This window comes from Brachyistius frenatus, unplaced genomic scaffold (assembly GCF_029030835.1).
Source record: "Brachyistius frenatus isolate BFR_SWC_R1_liver_20210118 unplaced genomic scaffold, ASM2903083v1 Contig_18, whole genome shotgun sequence".
Lineage (NCBI taxonomy): Eukaryota > Metazoa > Chordata > Actinopteri > Embiotocidae > Brachyistius > Brachyistius frenatus.
In genome coordinates, this window is record NW_027210617.1 from 4432971 (window position 1) to 4446895 (window position 13925).

The window sequence follows — 13925 nt, forward strand, 5'->3', positions numbered from 1 at the left end:
TGAGTGGACGGTAAAGATATTTTTTAATTCCTTTTTTAATTTTCCAACAGACATTTCTATAAACAGTGGGCGGACACCCACATCAAATCACTTTAGTCAACATGAGAGATCTGTAATTGGAAATATTCTCAGGGTGCACCATGGCATTACTGTCAGAATGATTAAAGCAGTGGTGGAGGAAGCACTCATGTCGAGTAGAAATTTGCGGCTGCAAAACTGTCTTGCATTTACGTTTTACATAGCCTAGGTAAAAGAAGAAAAGTATCCTATTTTTTAGCAAATTGTACTTAGGGCAAAAGCTTTTGGGGAGAATAAAAACATGTAACAACATTTTTAATAGGACAGCTTCTGGAGGTGGAGCCAGTTGTACTATACTCATACTGTTGCATATATAAATACAATATAACTTGCAAAGTGGCTGGTAAATAAAGCTATCGGTTGTAGTAGATTATAAGCATGACAATATTACTGTACTGTAATTTCCACCACTTAATAAAAGTGACTTAAAATGTTTATATGAAGAAACAGAACAAAACAAAACAAAGAAAAAAAATGTTTAATTTGTCATTGACAGATTTCCTTCAGATCTTCCACGGCACGGTAAATAATACCACAGACGGACCGTAGTAAGTGCTGCTCTTGGTGGATCCCTGTCAAAATAAGACAGCAGCTAAGGTCCGGCAGTGATTGGTGAGTTGGTGGGGCACTCCTCAGCAAGATGGCTGCATTGCTGCGCGCAATAGTGGCATCCTGGTGAAATGACGCAAGCCACAGTTTACGCTCAGTCCTCGCGGCTCTGAGCTGAGCTCTCCAGTCTCCATAGCGCAGATCCCGCCCGACACACAGCCGGAAGACCGACCGGCTACCCTCCAGTGGACCGAGCGGCACCGGTTCATCTGAGTAAGTACGAGCGTGAATTACTCGCTAATCTTCTCCCAGGGGTGTCGTTTACCCTCCAGCGAAAACCACGCTCCTGCTTGCGGGCTCTTTCTCTCTTTACTCCTCTCTTTTGTTGTTGTTTCCTGAGTGTGCCGTGATTATTACCCGGTGCTCTCCTTCCTGCTGCACACGGGGCTTCGCATCTGTCGAGGTTTTCGGTGCTGCACTGCTGAACGCGACTTTATCTCCCCGTTTTTACCGGCGATAAAACACGCGAAGAGGAGTCTGAGGAGAGGGGGACGTGTTCGTGTCTCATTTGGAGTGTGTGAATGACTGTGCTCGCTCGGTTCGGACGGCGTTGGCTCGGCGCGTTTCAAATTTTCCACACATCCTGGTTGGCTGGTGCCGCACAGTGCCGCTGCTCCCCCTCTGCATGCCGCCGCCGCCGCTGCTGCTCTTCAGAGGCCGTTTGTTTTGAAGAAACACTCAACAGAGGGAAGACCTGGGGCTGGCAGAGGCAGCGGGCCGTTAACCTTTGTGGAAACCACACTACGCACCGTTTGCACTACTTCTGCCCGCAGCTCTGCCTCCCCCTGACGGGAACAAAGCGCCCAGTGTCTCCCGGCAGCGCAGCTGGACACAGCTGTTGAGCGGAGGACAGGGCAGAGCTGTGTGGCTGGGCCAGGGGCTACAACTACTGCTGCTACCGCTCCTCCTCAGCCTGCCGTGTGCCTCCAACTTCTCTAGTGTGATGGGAAAAGCTTTCTCCTTCTGTTGACCACCATCAGCAGGCTTCTCTGGCATGTTTGTTATGAGCTGCTGGTTGTCTTTGTTTCTCATCACAGAGGTGAGACAGGAGCTGCTGGATGACATTAACACAGCAACCACAGTTAGATTTCATATGCAGGCTCATTTGCTGCCCAATAGCCAAAACTCACTGAGTCTATTTCAAATGGATCCTTCACTTCCCACTTCCTCAGCAAGTATTATCCACACTGCATCAACCACAGGGACTCGATAAGTTCCCAACTGCCTTCCTGGCTGCTGCCTTTAAACGTGCCATATGGTCATTAGCCAGAGTGGATAGATTCCCCCCATGTGATCAACAGCATCATAACATTACATCCATTAGGTTGCTGTGCAGCACCCTGGTGTGACACTATGTTGGTGTGGCCGGCGCATTATGGCAAGGAGCATCGTGTCACCAGCAGCTTACATCAGGGCTATATAGGTTATGACCAGCAAATCCTGGGAGTGGATGCTGCAAGTCCCCCTCCCTACTTTAGTCTTGATTTATCTGTCTATCTTCATCCATCTGCCTCCATCTGCCTCGCTCTCCCTCCCTCACTTGCTTATCACACAGCGTAGTGTGTGTGTGTGTGTGTGTGTGTCTGTCTGTGTGTTTGTGTTTGTGAGTGAGCGTTCACATATGGCTTTTCGTTCCGGTGGCAAGCAGAAGAGACTGAAATACAAGAGTCCAACTCCTCCTCACTCCTCTCTCTATCTCTCTCTCTCGTCTATTCTTAGTCCTCCTCCCTCTTTCTTCCTCAATCATCATCGCCATCATCCGCCACTCCAGCCTGCCCCACCAGCAGCCTCTTCACCTTCAGCTGATTAACAGCGGTTCAGGTGAGCCTCCCCAACCCCCCCCCTCCCGGCGCCTCCCGCCTCCTTGCGAGGGTCATAATGCAACACACCTATGATGTCACTGTGCAAGGAGGAGGGTTTCCATGGTTACCAGGATGTCTTCTCTGTCTGTGGGCGTGGGAGGGAGTTCCCATGACTGTCTCTTGCGTCTAGTTGGTGTTTGCTTTGCGGGCACTGTGTTCTCCGTCCGGGGCCGTTCTGTCAGGTGCGGTGAGGTAAGTCTCTATAGTGCAGTGCAGAAAGCACAAGGGAAGCACAACACGATCCCTCTGGGTTCAGCGTGTCTGTCGGTGTGACTGAGGGCATCGCTGGTCGGCCGGTTTGTCTACCTGACAGAATAATTCAAAGCTGGAGATGTTGCAGCATTAAACCGGGAAGCTGCAGTCGTGTCGTACTCCTGTGGTCTGTTATTCCTCGTCTGTTCGTGCGCTGCAGTCGAGGTGCAGATCATTGGATGAGGGCCATTCCCGCCGTTGGTCTGGCTTCTCGCTGCTTTTGTGTCAGCAGAGACGCTGGCTGTGAAGCCTGCATGCGTGCTTTCTGTGCTTAGTCTGTCACTTGACAAAGCAGCGTCCCTCTGTGTCCCCGACTGTGTTTACAGTTCAGTTGGTGGTCAGAGTCCAGTTGGGATGGGACAAGGACACCGAGTGCAGTATTGATTTTGCTTTCCAGTTTTTTTTTTTTTTTTTTTCCTTGCTGCTTATTCTCATTCCTACTGTGACTTCGAAGGGACACAATGCCCCATCCCCACTGGATAAAAGTTTCTGAGGGGATCTCTGCAGGCCCATTCCTCGATAATGACAACACTGCTGGACTGATGTGAGAAAACAAATGGAGCGTTCAACCTATCAGTAAAAGCTAATGCATTTATTACAATCCCAGGTGATAAAATAAGGAATTCAAATGTACGACCTCTGGAATAGTTCCGGTATCTTTCAAACCGAAGTGTCAGGTTAGTTTCACCTTTCAGCGTGTCTGTGGTTCATACACCATTTTATTCTGTTGATATTGTACACAAGCAGGGCCACAAATAACAATAATTCACAGGCTTTGGTTCACTGTTTGGTCTTTGAGATGTCAGAAAATTGTAAGAAAAGTCGACTAGTGTTTTCTAAAGACCAAAGTGCAACTTAAAATGTCTTTTGTCCTGACCAACAGGCCACAACCACAAGATGTTAATCTTATCACAGAGGACTAAAGGATGCATCCAAGAAGCTGCTGTCAGAGAATTTTAGCTTTTTTCTTTATTAAAAAAATAACTCAAAATGATTTATCAATTATCAAACAGTAAGCCATTCATTTTACGTTGATTAACTAATCTATTAATAGTCTAATCATTGCGGTTATGAACACAACAGGAACTTAGTATTACATTTTACATTTATTACATTTTATCGTGGAGTATCTTTTACTCCACGATAAAATGTAACGTGACTTTTCAGGATTTAGACATACAAAGTAAACAACACTGTAGCAATGAATGCTGGTTACTCTTTTCTAAGGAAAGAAGATGACTGTTTTATAGTTTTTTGACTTTCAGCTGAGTCATATTGTGATTGAATCAGGATTCTATGATGCAATGAACAATTATTTTCATTATTGATAAAGTAGATACATTTTTTTATTTAACTGTTTTTGTAATGTAAAAAAAATTAGTGAAAAGGACCTTCCCAGAGCCCGAGGTGATATAACCATTACAGAAGATTTATTTTAGCATCTAACATGACAAAAAAAATCATCAAATTCTCAGATTTAAAAAGCTGGAATCAGCAAATGTTCAACATTCTTGCTAGAAAATGACCAAAATGATTACCTTTTTATAAAAATACTATCAGATTTATGCCCTGCTTGCTTGACTTTGACCTCAGTGCAGTGGCCTCCTCGATTTGCTGTTAACATCATGAAAATGAATACATTTCTAACACTTATTTCACAGAACAAATGACATATTTTCTGAATGTAGGGAGTTCAATCACTGAAGTCATCACAAGAAGAGATGTGTATGTATCGTGGGTGGCTAATCATCTTGGCTGAACAGCATAGCATGTATTAATCAATCGATATTTATTTTTTCAGTGTTTCCACTCGGATTTCATTTGAACCATATTGCCGAGCACAGCAACTGTTTCCCTCTGGTGAATAGTAACGACCTCGTGCTAGGTGTCGGTTGGATGAAAACTGTTGAGGGGTCTACTCTGAGAGGATGCAGTGTGTGTTTGTGTTTGTGTGTCTCTGCACACGATGACAGACGGACTAAAGCACTGGTTTGCATCTGAAAGAACACGGCCATGTTGAGATGTGAAGCACAGGCTCGTCTGCAGCTCCTCTGCAAAGGGCTCAAACAGGCAAACATTTCAATGTGCTTCATTCACACACAGACACTCATCCGAGATGGCTTTGCCAATTATCCTGCAGCATGCTTGCCAATTGCGCTGAGATTTGGTATTTATTTTCATCAGCTGCGGAAATCTTAATAAATATTGATGTGGGTCTTCTTTTATTTTCCAGCTTGTCGGTTGGTTTGTTCGCAATTCAGATTGATTTGGGCGAGAAAACATAAACATGTTTGACCTTGTGTCGCTGCTCTGTTGGAGTAGGCTCGCTCTGTCACTCGTGCAGCTGTCTGTCAGTAAATGTGATGAACATGGAGGCATACTAAAGTCGAACATAGAAAAGCAGTGCTCGTAAAAACATAAACTGCAGTGCTAAACACCTTTTTATAGGTCAACAATTAGCAGCAGTCTTTTCACTTTGGAGAATTGACAGCCACGATAGAAAAATAATATTGTTGAGAATAACTGTTAAGTCCAAAAATAGGAACATACGAAGGGCTCTGCAACATTTATACAAGTCAAACATGGACAAAATGTACCCATAGTAGACTGAAAGCCAGCTGACTCACCTGATTCTACCTATGTATTATTACTTGTCGCGCTTTGATATCACTCAAGCCCTTCAGTCACATTTCCACCCTTTTTTGCTCCTGTTCTTCACCCTGAAATCAGTCATCTCAGGCTCTGACCTGCTTTTACCCCGGTCACAATTGGAAACAGCAGAACAAAGTGCTACCAGAACGAATAAAAAAACGGGCATGACTACTCGGCTTTTGCTCTTTGAGGGAATATGTCTCACTCTTGAAAACTCAGTGCTGCAAGCGGCGGCCATTAATAGGCCTCAGAGGGAATATTTTATCCTCTGGTCTAGCCAACATTAGGTGGAACAATCCATTTTTGTATGGGTTGGTTCTACCTGTACCAAAAGGCACAGCTCAGATTTCAATTACACTACTGTGCTGGTCTCTGAGGTTGAGCGCTAATGGTGTCCCTCACCACTTTCTTCTTTCAACCCTTTGTTTCGTCCTCTAATTTTTTTCTCTTTGCGTAAGCTACAGTCGTGAAAGGAAATGGTAGGAGGCGCCCAGACCATACAAATTTCACCTCCACTGGCTTTTATGGGCCTGGAGTAAAAACACTGGCTTCTTACCAAAGTATATGCATGTAACTTTGTGTCTAAGACCTGCTCTTGTTTCTTGACCAGCACATGCCTCAGCTATGTGCAGTGTGTCTCTCATTGTCAGTCACAAGGCCAGTTTCACTTAACAGAACAGAGGCGCTCCTGTATGTCCTCGCCCCCCCCCCCCAACCCCTCACCCCCCTCTGTTTTCACGTCCATTACCCCCTCCATGACCACTTGTCATCCTCATTACAGCAGCGAGAAGGAGGAGAGAGATGCTCGACAGCAGACCGTGAATAGAGAGCGTGGAGACGTACACTACTTTAAGCAACAGCACCCGCACTCAGGAGGAGAGAAACCTTTACTGTGTGTGTGTGTGTGTGTGTGTGTGTGTGTGTGTGTGTGTGTGTGTGTGTGTGTGTGTGTGTGTGTGTGTGTGTGTGTGTGTGTGTGTGGCTTTCCAGGGCTTGTCAGGCTGATGGAGAGCTTAAACTGGGACAAGAGGAGAGCTGCAGCATTTGCTGCCTGGCTAGAGTAAATATTATGGCGCGTTGGCCCAGGAGTCATACTGAAACTCTGCTCTGTCACAGAAAACAGCGAAGACGCGGTCGACACACAGTAGCACACAGACGCAGTTCTCCATCACAGTGTCGTGTAGCAACTTCAGGTACAGGATCTGGATTTTTTTTTTTTTTTTTCAGTTTTCTGACTTCTGCTAGGTCAAAACAATACCTTCATTACGTTAGTCAGAAAGGAGTGTCTACTGTTGCACTGGAGTATTTGTAGTCTATATATGTAACATAAAATCATATAAATCTTTCATAGATCTTACCACATCATCCACACTGTTGCAGCTATAACCTTAATAGGTCTGAGAAACTGGTGGGCCTTTTTCACAAATGACATGTTGAGATGTCACAGTTGGAAAAAAGCACAGCTATAAATAATGGAAATTCATGATGGCTGAATTAAGACTCCTTGTTTTGTTCATGATTAATGTTTACATCACTGTGATGAAGTAAGTTGATTTGTCTGTTATTTTGCTCTACTTGCCAAGAACAGAAATTTCTGTCTGTGTATTTTAATGACACATGGAATTTAATATAACTGTATTGGTATTGTAAAATTTCAAGAAATTCACTTTCAAAACGATTTATATACAGTGTGAAGTAACCAGCTGGGGACTTCTGTTTTTGCGCCCAGTTTAGTCGGTTCCTGCTTGCCCATATTTTTTGGACATATGTGTGATGATAACTGCCTATTCTTAACAGTCAAACTGGGTGTTTTTTTTGGTTTTTTTAATTAAGTAAATATATCAACTTCATAATCAAAGTATTTCATCATATCAATACAACTGCTGATCCTTTGCTGTTGCCTTCAACATAAAATCATGTCTCCCAACCGTTCTCAAATGTTTCACACAATATTTTGTACATTTTTATGAAATTAAACATTAACCTCAAAAAGAGTGGTAAAAAAAAAAAAAAAGCACAAATAGTGTACATCTAATGAGTGTAACTACTGTTTCGGCAGCCATTCACTAACTATCCTAACCATGAGATGCATCAGGACACGAGTGTCCTACCACTTTCTTCCTCCGTTAAAGCTCTATAAATTCTCATTCTGTCTAATGCATTTGTAAATGCTCTGTGGGTAACTCTGTGCTGCTGTACTGAGGGAACCAAAGGCTCATTGTAAAGCACTGGCCAGCTCAGTTCCTTTCAGTTTATTGTAGAGCAGGCCAGACAGCAGAGTAGGGCTCAGCACTCAGTATGAGGAAGCAGAGGGTGAGTCTGTGCTCTGTCACAGGTGGATTCACTGAGAGAACTGCTACGCAGTAGTGAATCTCCCTGCGGCTTTGGCCACAGCTGATCACTTCCTGATTACAGTCTGGCCCTCCTGTTACAGGAGCCTTATGATGGGAACTAATAAACACGGAAGCAAATCCTATCCAAAACAAAAAAAAAAGTAGTCTTGGCCTCTCCTGTCTTTCACTTTTGTTCAGCCAGTTTTTCAGGCTCTATGGTCGCTCGCTCTGGCACAACCCAGCGTTTGAGAAACCTTTACACTAACTGCACACTGCTCAGCCTGTGTGAACGGTGTGTGTTTACGCAAGCATGTACGCTCACATCTCCCTGAACAAGTCCTTTTTGAGTTCCTCCTTCGACAAACTGACTTGTAAAGGAGGCTTTATTCACAGAACTGAGAGCAGGTCACGTCTCACCCCCAGGTATGCAGGCATGGGCAAGCCTCTGTGTTTGCCAAATCACATTCATTTTAAGCCCTTGGGTGTTTTCCATGTGTTATGGGTGCCCTTTGAACTTAACATGGAGTCGGAGCTCTTTGCCTTGCCGACCTCTGTGTTATTATTTTGGTGTGCTGAAGATTGCTTACGAGGTGAAACACTGACACACGGCTCTGTGCCAAATCTGGTGTAAGTTTAGCTAGATATGATGCAAGACCTGCTGGTGACATCATGACACACTTTTATCTTTAAATTGGGTTACTACTTTGCCTTGGCAAGTGTACCCTTGTTGAATGTTAAGCATCTGGAGCGAGTGGCTGAGGTGGTTCTGTGCCAGTAAGAATTAAGAACTTTTATCCGTTTCACACACGCAGGATGTTTCTCAGATCATGTTGGCTATGTGTGTGTGTGTGTGTGTGTGTGTGTGTGTGTGTGTGTGTGTGTGTGTGTGTGTGTGTGTGTGTGTGTGTGTGTGTGTGTGTGTGTGTGTGTGTGTGAGAGACGGGGAGATGGCTGGTGTGAGTGTCCTCGCTGACTCGCCAGACTAAGCTTGTCCCATTGACACACTTCACTGTCTGCAGGAGGAGACGACTTCAGAGCAGCTCAGTCCAGCTGTCCTGTGGGTTGAATCAACACTGAGCAACGCCCCGCTGTGGTCTTACATGTGGCACAGAGTGGCTCAGTGCTGCTAGGGTCGCCAGGGCTAAAAGTGTGCACTGATCTCATTGTAGTGAAACACATGCAAAAAGAGTAGGAGGATGCAAACAAGTCTTCGACACTGGCACACTAGAATATCCTGGTCCTTAAGTCTTCTTTATTGCAGTGGATTTTTTTTTTTTGCTTGTAAACTATTTAATACAAAGCTGTGTGTATTTGGTGCATGTGTCTGCAATGTAAGACGCTCAATCAAAAAGTAATTTTCTCCATTTTGACTGTTTCATTTGAAGAACTTTTAGAGGCCCAAAGGGATAATACCAGCCTGATTCAGTTTTCATTACTGTGATTGTAGTCTGGAAACGGCTTTCACGTTAAGGTTTGCCACGTTGTAGTTACAGCTGTTGTAGAGTTTCGTCTGGTTTCAATGCATATAGTGTTGAATGCTGATTGGTTAAAGGCTGCTCCAAAGGTTTCAAAATTAACACTAGGTTTACGGCCATTAAGCGGTGACTACTGGAAACAAGTACCCATGTTGGGTTCCCAGACCCGCATATTCACACAGTGATTTTGAGTCTGAAACATCAGGCAGGCTAAATCCTGAAACAAAAAAACAAGCCAACATTTGACAAAAGTCAAGAAAATAAACACAATTTTGAATGTCAAAAGTTTTTATTTTTCACTCTGGTAATATTGTTGAACATTTAGGGCTTCTACCACAAACTGTATATAAAAGTGGATGTAGCTTCCAGGTCTGAAATATGAGGCCAATTCGTAAATGCCTTAAACTGCATTACCACAGAGGGCTGCTAGTGGTTGGCTCCAATAAGGCTCCGGCTTCATAGACTACCATTCAACTTCTCCAATGAAATACAAAGCCAATACAGTTTTTTTCCACGAGTTATTTTGGTGTTGTTATCTGCAGTCCCGGCTCTCCCCCGGTGGTACATCTGAAAATAATCACATTTATCATCATCATTGGTTAGAATTTAGGTCTCAAAAAGCAGTATTATTTGGGGGCGAGCTGGTTGATTGACAGGCCTCTGGTGCATTAAGGTTTGCACTATAGGTGGGCGTGGTTTAGTGTCCTAGGGTTTCCAATCAGAGTGAGTCCGAGCCACAGCCCGCTCCTCCCGAGATCATCCAAATATGGTCCCTTCTGGCACCGAGATAGCAAGCTGGTGACCGCCGAAACTCGACTCAACACTTCAGAATGGCTGATCACAAACCAACGGGTGACGTTACTGTTGGTTGCCGCTTGGCTTCCACTGAAGCAAAACTGCATTTTAAAGAACTAAATGTTCATGTTTTTGTGGAAATAAAACACTGGATGGTCTTGAAAGAAACCTACTAAAATCAGCAGTGTGTGCATCAGCCAACCCTTCACCCATAAAACCCTCAGTTGATTTTGTTTTTTGATGCTTCTGGGAAAACCAGATTTCTTGCAGAACATGTTTTGACTGCTTGAATTTCAACAAACAACTGAGTGTTGTGTCATTATTGAATCCTTTGCCCTTTATAGGCCTCCCTGGTATTTATTTATAGGTGTATTTGGCTTTGTAATGGTCTGCCTACTAGCTGTAGCCGATTCGTATAAACCAAGTAATAGCTGCTTGGCTTACAGATCCACAAAGCCAAGCATCATCCTTGCACACAACAATGGCTCTGGGACTGCTTGCCTATTTTTAGTCTGCTCCTACTCACAATTTGATGTTTCAATACACACAAATCACAGCCCTTCAAATTGATGCTGCCCACACACCAGAGACCCTGTGAAACTTAAAATCTATCAAGTCTTCCCACATTTCTCAATACACTTCCTCCAGAGGTCTGCTGAGGGGAGTTTCTGTGCTTTGCTAATCTAATGTTCCCTTCAGTTCCTCATTAATAGACCACAGTGTAGACCCGCTTGACGGTTCCCGAGCTGCATCCTCTCTTTCGTTGGCTTTATTCACCTTTTTCTCCTTCTTTTTCTGTCTCTGTAGCTCTCTCTGGCCTCTTTTTCTCAGTGTGCTGTGACTCTCTGACAGGTAAAATGCACCCTGGTGGCAGAGAGACAGTCGCATGCGCGCACGCACACACACACACACACACACACACACACACACACACACACACACACACACACACACACACACACACACACACACACACACACACACACACACCTCGTACTGCTCGGTGCACAATTCTCATTTACTGTATGTGGCTCTTGTCAAGAAACAGATTATGTCAGATGAGATTATTTCTGTGTCTTTACGACAACGTGCCTCAGACTGTATTAAGATCTTCCAGCTGTGCACGTCATCATGGGTTTATGAGTGTGTGTGTGTGTGTGTGTGTGTGTGAGAGAGACATAATTGAGTTGTTCCAGAGCGGTAGTCGGAGTGAGAGGTGTCCTCGGCGGCCTGGAACAGGCTGATAAGCTGCTCTGTAGTCCAGGACTCGTGCTCAGGCCACAGGTGACACCACACACAGCTGCACACACTGACACTAATCCCAAGCTTGCGTGCTTGCGGGTGTGCGCGCGCATACGTGCGTGTCTTCATTCATGCCCCCCAGGCACAACTCCTTCTCGCCTGCGAGCCCTTTGACAAATTCATGTGAAAGCTCTGCTAAGGCTCCAGAGGTTAATGCCTTTTCACCTATAGAGCTGGGAAAGTGTGAATCTCCTCATGGTGTACTGAACACACTCCTCACCAGCTCACAAACTATGACTCGTAAACTTGACATAATACAGAATTTTATTTTTTCCATTAATTTCAGGAACGTACAACAGTTAGTTTTATGTGATCAAAAATGTAACATTTTCCCTTTAAATACTGCAGCCTCTGAAATGATTACACAGTTCAATCAACACCTTAAAACACCTTACTTGAAGGTAAAACTTAAAGTTAGCTCACCTGAAACGCCTTCAGTATCTGTTACATTGATAAAACGGTTAGTGTGTCCTGAAAAATGTTACTGCTCATCTGATTGCTGTAGTCGCTTGCCTCTTGGGACTTCCTCGCAGTTCTGTAATGCATTTCCAGATCTCTTAGCACCTGGCAAATTAATTATGTTGGCCACAACTATGATGATAAGGTTTTTCATGTAAGGTTTTTGTCAAAGCAAAACAGGATTTGTTTTACAGCAGTAGTTTCACGTGTTCTGTTTTTTTCTGCGACATGGCAGCACATTTTGTAAAAAGGACCTTCCAATACACAGACACAATAACATGGTCACAACCATCCCTAAAGGTAAGACATTCAGTACCGGCACACACGGACCACCACTCCCTGCACCCTGTACACCTGCTGCTTTGTGTCGCCTCCAGGGTGATGGAGGCTGGTTGGCCGCAGCCTAAACACAGCAGTGAACACGGGCCTCCTGTCAACTTCAAACGCTCTGAAGGAGGGAGGAAGGGCAGGCGGTGCTCTTTTGAAGCTCTGTGCTCATCTTTTTCTCTGTGGCCTTTTTTTCTATCCCACCTTCTGTCTATCCTTTCCTTCACCCTTGCGCCCCCCTTGCTCCCCCCTTTTGTCTCAACCCACCTACTTCCTCTTTTCCGTTGTCTTTTTCTCTCTCTTCAGTGTTTTCCTGCCACTTCATAAAGCCTGTCCTTCATCCAATGCTCCTCCTCCTCTCACTTGTGTGCTGGTGCATCAGATTTAATTTGGGTGATGGGTAATCATCGGCTGCATCTGTCTGTGTCTGTGTGTGTGTGTACGTGCATTTTTGTTTCTGGCAGCAGTCAGATGGGCTCTGTCAATGACAGGATATGGCATGTGTGAGTGACATGGAGACTGCCCTCAATGTAATGTGTCTGACATTGTGTGAGGCCTCCCATGACAGAGTGCGAGATTGACTGACAGTGACGTTCGCAGCTTTGTGTCAGCTGTCCTGCTCCGCGGGAGGGTTTCTACTTTCATCTTTTCTGAATGATTTCGGAGTGTTTATTTAATTCCTAACCAAAAGCTTCAACGTGAAGTTAAAATGATGAGACGGCTTACAGAAACTTATCGGTGATTAATGATCATTTTACGGCTTCACTGATCAATATTTTTATATCAACAGTCAATTAAATAATTACACATAATGTGAAAGGTGTCACTTGTAGTGATGCAGCTGCAGTTCCCACCATGTTAGCACATTTCAGCTCATTGTTTCAGCCACTTCACTCTTTTGGTTCAGTCACACTGCTGCTGTCATTAACTTTACATCCACAGAAGACAGAGTATTTCCACTAAAAATCCATTTTACACTTCCTGCTCCACGCCAAACACCAGACAAAGCTAGCACACAGCTGGTGAACAACGTTTGGCATTAATTTAGCATGTGGCAGCTAAAGAGTTAGATACTCCCCTCAGCAGGTGATGGAGCTAAAATGGGCGTGAATATTAGATTAACTGGCGGAAACCAGGTGGCCAGAAATACGACTCCAAATGAATTCTAATGTTGCTTTGTGTCTGCTCAATGAGTAAAGGCAATGTTTTGCCAACATGTTTGCCAAGTCAATTTTGTAAATACACAAATTGCCCTATGCAGGTAGGCTTTTTCCTAAGAGTATCATAATAACTTTAAGGAACATTCTTCAAATTTGGCACAAAGGTTCCCTTGGACTCGAGGATAAATTGTTCAAATTTTGGTGGTCAAAGGTCACTGTGACCTCATAAACCACGTATGTCCAGAATTAAATGCTAACTATGACTATGTTTCAGACACATGTCTAGGATAAAACGATGAAGTGGTGACATTTTATATCCAAAGTGTCAAATGTCAACTTCACTGTGGCATCATAATGTTCTGTAAAAAAAAAACACTTTTCTGGCTCTTTTTCAACATCATGACGACAATAAAGAGAAGGGGAGATTGTGACCACATTTCACATTTGGTCAGATACTAAATTGTTGACACTAATCTTGGGTGTCCACGATCTGTGAGGAATTGATTACTGTCAATCAGCTTTATGGGCCAGAAATGTGAACACATTACGAATTCCTTCAAAGTCTTCACTACATAGCCTATATTATGTGAGTCTAAACGTTTATGAATGTGAACTGCAACT

The 13925-nt window shown here is 44.1% G+C and overlaps 1 protein-coding gene across 2 annotated transcripts in view; it reads left to right on the forward strand.

Annotated features, from left to right (window-relative positions):
- Positions 1-674: 674 nt before the first annotated feature.
- The window catches only part of LOC138618914 (uncharacterized protein C1orf21 homolog), a 29358-nt gene continuing 16107 nt past the window's right edge, over positions 675-13925 (forward strand). Inside the window, exons 1-2 of one of the 2 annotated variants that reach the window (XM_069695006.1) lie at positions 675-900; positions 2407-2508. The gene's annotated coding sequence lies outside the window, so the exon portion shown is untranslated. The remainder of the gene's footprint in view (positions 901-2406; positions 2509-13925) is intronic. The other variant, XM_069695005.1, reaches the window with a different exon arrangement.